We start from the raw sequence: 9,176 nt of genomic DNA, 5'->3' as shown, positions 1-9,176 counted from the left end.
ATCTATGTATATATGTACATGTACATGTGCGTGTGCATATCTGTTTATATGAATATGTACAGAGGGTAATTGTAATTAGTTGATTAATTATTTCAGTTAAAAAGGGTATGATAACAATAAATAAAGTCAGTGGATATATATATATATATCGTTTAAGTCAAATACGCATCTGATGAAAGTGTCTGGAGTCGTGAAAGCTAGGATATTCTATTTTTGTACTGTATAGTATAGTGTTTTCATTTCTTTTAGGGTTAAGATCTTGACTAATTTTGATATTTTTGGTAATATGACTCTTAATGGTATCCATCCAAGAGGGACTTTTTGTCCTATATGAGACTCGTTAACTGGACATACCTAAATCCCGGTGTTAATGTTCATACAGTGTCTCAAATGCATCAACTGTCACTTTAAATGATCAACACATTAACTACTGATCTACTGAGTGCAGTCAGTTATCAACTTGTTCAATGTTTATAAAAGTATAGTTAGGGGTTTACTATTTTCCGTTTTTGATACTCAATACTACAATCGATCACACTTTGTTGTCTGTCATATCTCAATCCTGAACAGATTGCCTCGATTTGCCGTTATGTCACAAGTTTTAGTATATATAACATATCAACAATATCGGTAATGGTAAGTTACAAAGGTCGTGATTTCTCAAATTTTTTTTCAGTTTTAGGGATGAAGAATTATTTTATAGTTTCTCAAATGTTTCGTCTTCTAGTCGGTCAAAAAATTTTCCTATGAAACTCATCGACTCACATAAATTTGTCAAATGAGCGGGAGAAATGTGAAGTTATAAAAAAAAGCTGGATTTTGTCCAAAAATTCAAACTCAATTACCGACTTACAAATAATAATTTTTAATTCAATATGTGATATTTATCTAGAACCATTGAAAGTATACAATTCTTGAATTGTAAAGTGTTTGTGCCAGCAACAAGGAGTAACCGAACAAAAGTATGTTCTTCAAATAAATGAGATAAAATTAAACTATGAAATGTGCGTCATCATTTAGTAAATAGAACATTGTTATATCAAGTAATAATAATGATAATTACTAAAAATAGAGTGTACTCTATGCCTACTTCAGAAGTATATCTCTCCATATAAGTAAAGTTCACTTAGAAAAGTTCCCTCAAACAGCTCGATGTTGGCATAAAATGAAAAAACAAACAGGAAGGACAGTTTAACGTTCAATTTATCGGAAAAAACTATATTGGATTGTAGTAATTTTTGTTCAATCGGTTACAAGAAAGCATTGATCAAAACATTGTTTTATGTGGTAGAAAGAATATACACTACATATGGAGAAATGTTCCCAAAAATCATAAAAATGGATTTAACATCGATTAGGACAAGTGGGTCATAGCAACAACGAAGTATTATTGGACACAATAAATAAGTGAAATGATTGAGTAATAGCTCAAACTATTTAATAATTAAAAGTAGTATATTGAAAAACCTAGAAAAACAAAGAAAAACATCAAAAATCGTTAGATGTTTCACAAAATTGTAATTTTATGATTGTTCAAAAAGTTTAAATTATTTCTGTTATATGAAATATTGAGTTTGTTTCGAACTAATTTTTTAACCGTCGTCGTTCCTGAAAAATACTTAAAGGTCCAGGCGTAATGAGATGTTGCACTTTAATAAACACTGAACTGGAATCAATGCATAAAGAGTTGTGGCCAATGTCATTTATGTCAAATCCTTTCTAGTACTGATCAAATTCTATTGATCAAATCAGAATATCCTCCTGTAGTTTGAGTGATTCAAAATCTTTTCATATTAACTGGTTGGAGGTTGTTATTAGGAAGCGATGAATCTAGGTTTTGATAGAATTCTATTAGGACCAGGGACTAGACAAACATAATATTGATCGCTTCTCAGTGACCAGTCAATGTAATTACCTCAGTCCTACGGGAAATTTGTGGCTCAAATAACCCGGTGGTGATGTCTCAGATTGTAGAAATGCGTGATACGAATTCGAATCACATAGAGAGCATCAGTTCTTTTAAGATTCTAGATACGCCATACTCACGAGTTCCAGAAAGCAGGAAATCTTGGTAGTGTAGGATTTTCTACCAACTACTCCTAGCCACTTTAGACCAGTGGACATTTAAACAAAGTATTTACTAAGTATTTCATTTTAGTATGACAAAATGTAAATATTCCCTTTTAAGTACCTGACTGAACTAGGTTAACTAATAAATTACTATCTAAAATAATTCTACTTCAGTGAACATTTATCATTGGGTCGAACTTAATCAAATCAATAACAAAAATCAGTACGAATTATACAGTGTATTTTATATCTGTCACAATGCACTGTTATGAATAGATTTTAGTTGGAAGATGAATAAAGAATTAAGGAGCATTAAGAAGTTTCATTTGTCCCACCTAATATCAGTCTATGGTTTAAACTGTTTGTGTATAGAATTCAACCAAATATATAATATTTCTGACAAGCTAGTCATTATTATTTGTTCAATAAGTTCCAAAATTTGTCGTGCACTAGAAGAATTGGTTGATCACTGATTAGTCATCAGTATCACGTTTGTTTAATTTTTTAGAGTTGATAGAATTCTGTTGCTAAAGTTACAGTGTAGCTAACTGTAAATACCTCAGCCCTATCAGCGATAAGTTGTTACCCGAATGCTCAGTGGTGACGTTTCAGACTGTAGGGTTGGGTGATGAAGGTTTAAATCACACAGAGAGCATCCATTTTCAGAAGATTGCAGCTATGTTTTGTTGACGAGATTCAACCAGCAAGAGGCCTAGATTGGGAAGTTTCTTATAGACCACCTTCAACTTTTGATCATGCGTTAGAACTTTTAAAAATTCCGTATGCATAACTTTGTTTGAATTTTAAGCTAAATACTAGTAATGATCAAGTAAATCAATCTACTTCTCACCAGGTAGGACTTGATTCTAACTGTTTATATTCGATTAAAGACTTTCAGTTATTCACTTCCGATCATACAGTGTTATAAATGGTATATCAGGATGAAGAATTACTTTAACTGGTAGCCAAACTACAACTTGATTAGTAGAATTCGATCATTACTAATGGACTAAGGGAAATATCATTTTGATTACTAATACTAATGCTCTAGTACTATGTGATCAGTCAAAGTTTTAATATTCTTTCAATAATTTCAATAAGGGATTTATCTCTTCCTTGGTAGTGATAACAGTTTAGAATAAATCAAGTGAATTAAATGGATTCTATTTTCATATTTGTTAGTTTTACATAGTAGGTTGATGTTAGTTAGATGACCACTGACAACCAGGAAGCAGTGAATATCTTTTGTGTTCTAGTATGGGAGTCTAGCAGTTTACATCCACAATGGATCTAGGTATCACCAATCTAGGACTTTTAGGTATCTCAGTAAGGGCTAACAATTAATATACGCTTACTCGAGACAAAATTCGAGGGGTAATCATAGGAGCTCTAGGGAGAAGCCAGTAAAGTTCAACTAGTCGAGGTCCACACAAATAACATTAATGGCATTTGATGATGGTTACACAGTAATGAGAACTGGTTTAGGTTAGAAATGTAAACTACTGGATGTCAACTCACTATTCTAAACGTTAAGCGCTTTCTGGGAAGGATGAAGCTCCTGGATACAATTCCTAATAAGGTCATAAATATGCACTTCTCAGGAGTCCTATACTTAGATGAAACCACTGTCCAGCACTTCTTGGTTTATAATGGTTGTTTAACTAAGATCAGTCTGTGAAATAAACCAACAAAATTACGAAATTTCCATAACTCCAGTATATGAATACTCATTTTTTATGTTTTAACAACCTATTCATAGTTATATGTTCTTGGTGAATATTGTCCATCCATAGTCTTAATTTATTACAAAAATATTTTGATTGAGTGTGATACCTACCTATCTAGGTGTCCAGGTGCAATTTAGTCAATTTTATCTTCATCAACAGTTCAAACTGGAAAAAAAAGATATGATAAATCCCTTGAAACTTTTAATAAAATTGTCTGAAAAGTCAATAAAATGTTTATGATTAAATTACTCAATATAGAGGATTCAATTCCATCGAACACAATATGCTAATTTGTTGGGATGATCCAGAAAATTGCTTGCAAAAGACAAGGAAGCATCAGGAAACACTAAGAAGCGTTTCATCCAATCAGTGTTCACTTAAAGTCTTAGCCAAAAATATCAAGGAAGCGAAACGTCACATGCAAAGGCTCTGATTGGCTGGCTGCTACACTGCTACTATGTTTAGTAGCATTCCAGAGTCTTCTAGCGACCCAAGGACATTTAAAGTATAAAAACCCTGTATTTTCTGTATAAAAATGAACCTTGGAGTGAACTACTTCTCGTATACTTTGAGTCTTCTCTCTCGTGTTCAGGTCGCTGTATAGTTCTAGCTTAGAGGTTACAGAATAGCTTAGGAGACGAATATAGCGTTCAATCCGCAAGACTTATCATAATTATTTTTAAAAAAGTATGGAATGATAAATTTGAAAATGGTCCACAACAGAAATACCATATTGAATTTTGAAACATTTTAACTTGACTACTACAAACAATCCTATAAACATAAAGATTTTCATTCAATAGATGACATGTGTTGAATTTGTGATATACACTTTATTAAATGACTTGTAATTACAAATTAATTAACATTTGTAATCATATAAAACCTTACTGGGTGTTCCAAATAAATATTACTACTACTACTACTACTTATTAGTAGTACTATTAAATTCTAATACTTTACACATACAATATAGACAATAGATAAACTAATGATGAGACAATCAATCTTAACAGCAATAATAATAATAATAATAACATAATTAGCATAACGACAAAATAAGTAAATATCAATAGACATTGGTAAGAGTAAAATAACACAATTTAATTCGAATATTAAATTAAATTGTTGCTAACAAGTAATCACTTATTGTATGAATGTATCAGTAAAAATAAGATTTCTCTTCTTCAATAATTGTATAGACTTATATATGAATTTCTTTCAAAGAACAATACGTGTACAATGTTCAGTGTTAAATATACTTAGTTACTAATTCCTAACAATTATCCATTGACACTTAATAAGAATATGAAATATATACATTTGTAACCTTGTCATTTGTATATAAGTCAAATTCATTCGTCAATTTACCTTAGATACATGTCTAGAATTTGTTTAATTGATAATTTGTTCATTCAATGAAATTCATTATTAATACGTTGAAATTAAAAGTTCGAGAAATTTTGTTAAAAAAAAATTCACAATAATAACATATTGATATTAGTCAATGATATCTGGGCAATGTCGTACGAATTCATTGAAGTTAGAGAGATATAAACCATTGGATACCAACTCTCATTCTTGATATTAGCAATGGTTTTATAATCAAAGTCAGCCTATGCTGCAAGACGTCGTTGGGTGTATATATATATCAGTTCTTCTAACCTAAAGAAAGACATATGGACCATGAATTTGGTTAGGTACATAGTTGAGTTCTTTCAAAATCATGCTTTGTTTATAGTTCGTTTGCATTATGTCTTAATCCACTTCTTACTTAACTAATTTTTGTGCATTATATTATAATACTTTTCAATATTCAGTCACCAGTTCATTACTAATAATTTCTGAAGGTATAGGCTAACGTATTTAGTTGCTCAATATTCCAAAGTATTTACATAAAGTAATAACATTTACCGTATTTATTATTGTAATTACTTTCTCTCAATTCTCGTAACAGTTATTTCAAGTTTTTATCTGTTCCTTGGATATTTTTCTAAACACGATAGATTTCATATTTGTGTTCTTTATTCCACGTTTTAATTGTTAATTGCCATTATTTTACATTTTAGCCCCAACTACAGGCTGTCATCAAGATCATCTTATATTTTAGTTATTATTTATGTTATTATCGCAGGAAGCGTTGTTCTTCTTAGATATATGGATGCGTCAATTTCCACCTCATGAGTTGATTTTTGTAACCAATATATATATATATATATATATATATATATATATATATATATATAGAACTGTTTCTTAGATAAAGCGTTGTTTTAGAATTTGATTTAATGCATATATCAGTTATGTAGTTGGGCGGGTCTATAGATTCATCAGAATATTTTAAGGGACTCCGTATGTTGCTAGAGATAAAAGACTGCTGAATAAGCGAAAAGTTAACTTAGACAGTTGTCAAGAACTTGATGTCTTCAAATACTTTTGGCTGATGTCCGGTCAGTGTAGATGATACGTTCACAAAATTTAAATAGTCGATTCTCTTGTCCAATATTTTACATCCGAATATATTGATTAAGTATCAACATAACACATCAAATGTTTTGGTCGATTCCATATAAACTACATTTTGAAATATCGAACTATTTATCAAATCGTCTCATCACATTTTTAAGTTTTCAGCCAGCATTCTGTCTTTCAAAAACTTCCAGAATATATATAAAAACCACTCAAGTTTTGACAAAGCTTATAAAAATGCGAATTGATGCTCAATCCTAAAGAATTTTACTTAATTACTTTGGCTACTCTGTTTTGTTATCAGTAGTATATCAGTATTAAAAATAATGTAAGGCGATGGCATTAACAACCCATTCACTTAGGGTCAAGGTTATGTGACTACTTTGTACTTTGTACTTACATATATTTTATTTGCATTCTAATTAAATCAATAGTCATCAAGGAAATGGAAACCAATATGACGCATTTAAAATGATTGTTTCATAATGTGAATCTGAATGAAGTAACGAATGTGATAAGTATATGATTTAAAATATATGATTAAAAACAAATCCGATTGCGGATAATCCACTAAAACTGTCAATCATTAGGTAATACGTTTACCACGTTAATCCTCTGTGATGATAATACATCACAGCACGAGGTTCTTAGGCTGTTTAATGAAATGCGTCGAGCCATTCAGTTTGCATCTGAGGAATAGAGTGATGGTCGAATAGCCTTTTTGGACGTTCTCTTAACTAAGAGAACGGATGGATCATTAAAAAGGAACTTAAACAGAAAAAATACCTGGACTGGGCAGTATACGCATTTCCTTAGCTTTGTACCTCTACAGTGCAGACGAAACCTGATCAAAACCCTTAGTTACCGAATACGCAATATATGATCTACGGATATAGTTAAAGATGAGCTAAACACCTTGCATTATACTCTTAGGGAAAACGATCACCCTAGAAAGTTTATAATTAAGTATATGATCATGAAAGTAAGAATAGGAGAAATACGAACGGTGAATAAGAAATCCCTGTCCATACGCCTACAATTTAGAGGGGGGTGCGGCTAGTGAAATATTAACGGCGAGGCTATAATTTATGGACGAACCAACCACGTGTAAGATAACAGGTCTCGGGTTTTTGCGCGAAAGTCACTCATTCACTTGGCTAAATAGAGTTTTGGCATTATAGGTGATGTCACTTCGTGATGAAAACTCTAAATCTAAATTCTAACCCTAACCATCAACTGTGAATCATAATTATGATTTCTCACACTGGTTTATAACACTCATTTGGTTCTAGTTATTAGATGAACACTCTCAAGGTTACTTTAGCGTCGCTTAAAGGTCGTCCATAAATTGAAGTCTCACCATGTTAACTCAGAGATTATGCAAGAAAATACGAAAATCCTTCAATTCCGGAGAACTATGATTGGTGTTTTCTACGCGCCCAATGGTGACACCGAGGCTAGAAGATGAATTATATAGAATGACCATCTCATTTGTCAGTTAGACTGCTCCTGTGGAGCAAGTTATATTGGTCGAAGTTCTAAAAATTTACATCTTCGTGCTCCGGAACACCTCCCAGTGTGGCTAAGAAAAGGTCTGGTGAAGAAAATGAACAGCTCGATATTGGGCCATTTAGTACAAACTGGTCATCGATGCCAGTATAAACTAATCCCTTTCAATTATTTATAGGGTTAGTAATTTTTCGCTAAAGTTGGTCAGACACAAAGTCCTTCAAATGGCTGCAGAAGTAACCATCCAGATGAAGAAACCGGAGCTATCCAGACGAAAGAAATATCTTCAACCACTAATCCTCCTTCTATCCTGGCCAACCTCAAGGCACATTAATCAATACTAATCTTAGCTATTGAATGACCTAATTTGACTACTGTACTTACGACCTTTCGTAGTCAAATGTAATTGTCTCGTTTATCTTCATTCACAAACATTATTATCAATCTCCCCAATACATGATTCATTTATTTCTCATTCATCGCACATTACTAATAATTTTTTTACACAATATAATCTTTATCAGAAGGGGTTTGTGGAGATTTTTAGAAATTTTCACAGATTGAAATCATGAGTCAGTTGAAGCTAGACCACCATTGAAAACCCCTTCTGATAATAATCATCTGCTCACTAGTGACTGACTTCAAGATATACTCCTGGAGTTCTAGTGGGAAGCCGTTACCAGTGGAGTACAACCAGGTCTGTTGTGAGATATCAGCTCACTGAAGACAATGGTATATGGTGGCACAACTTCGTGGATTGGTTGAAGTTAGACATTAACACCGCTGGATGCTGGCTCAGTGGTCTAGTGGTTAAGTGCTCGCTCGCGAAGCCAGTAGGTCCTGGGTTCGGGCCCCGCGTGGTGCGGGATCGTGGACGCGCGCTGCTGAGGAGTCCCACACTAGGACGAAACGGCCGTCCGGTGCTTCCAGGTTTTCAATGGTGGTCTAGCTTCAACTGACTCATGATTTCAATCTGTGAAAATATAATCTTTCACTAAATATTTGATCGACTTGTAATTGCACTATTATTTCTCTCTCACCCTATTTGACCCATATTTATTCTGATCATGGATCTTTAATTTTCACTTAACATATATACAGATTCAAGTTAACATTCTATATGTCATATCAACACTAACAATTTTATTCTATTTAGTTTGAAAATTCATATGGTTTAAACGGGTGTACTTTACCTGTAACCTGGCCATTTTTTGGATTATTAATTTGGATGTCTAGTTGTAGAACCTGAAGAGAATTTATCGAAAAGAATATTCTTCGTTCAAATGGTGAATAAAGATGAAAGAGACAATTACATTTTAGAACAACATATATAAGTGAACAATATTGTTTTCGATTAGATCTTCATCAGGCTTTACTCTAATATACAGTAATATTTATATA

The sequence above is a fragment of the Schistosoma haematobium genome, chromosome 1 (assembly GCF_000699445.3).
Source record: "Schistosoma haematobium chromosome 1, whole genome shotgun sequence".
Lineage (NCBI taxonomy): Eukaryota > Metazoa > Platyhelminthes > Trematoda > Strigeidida > Schistosomatidae > Schistosoma > Schistosoma haematobium.
This window is presented reverse-complemented; position numbering follows the sequence as displayed.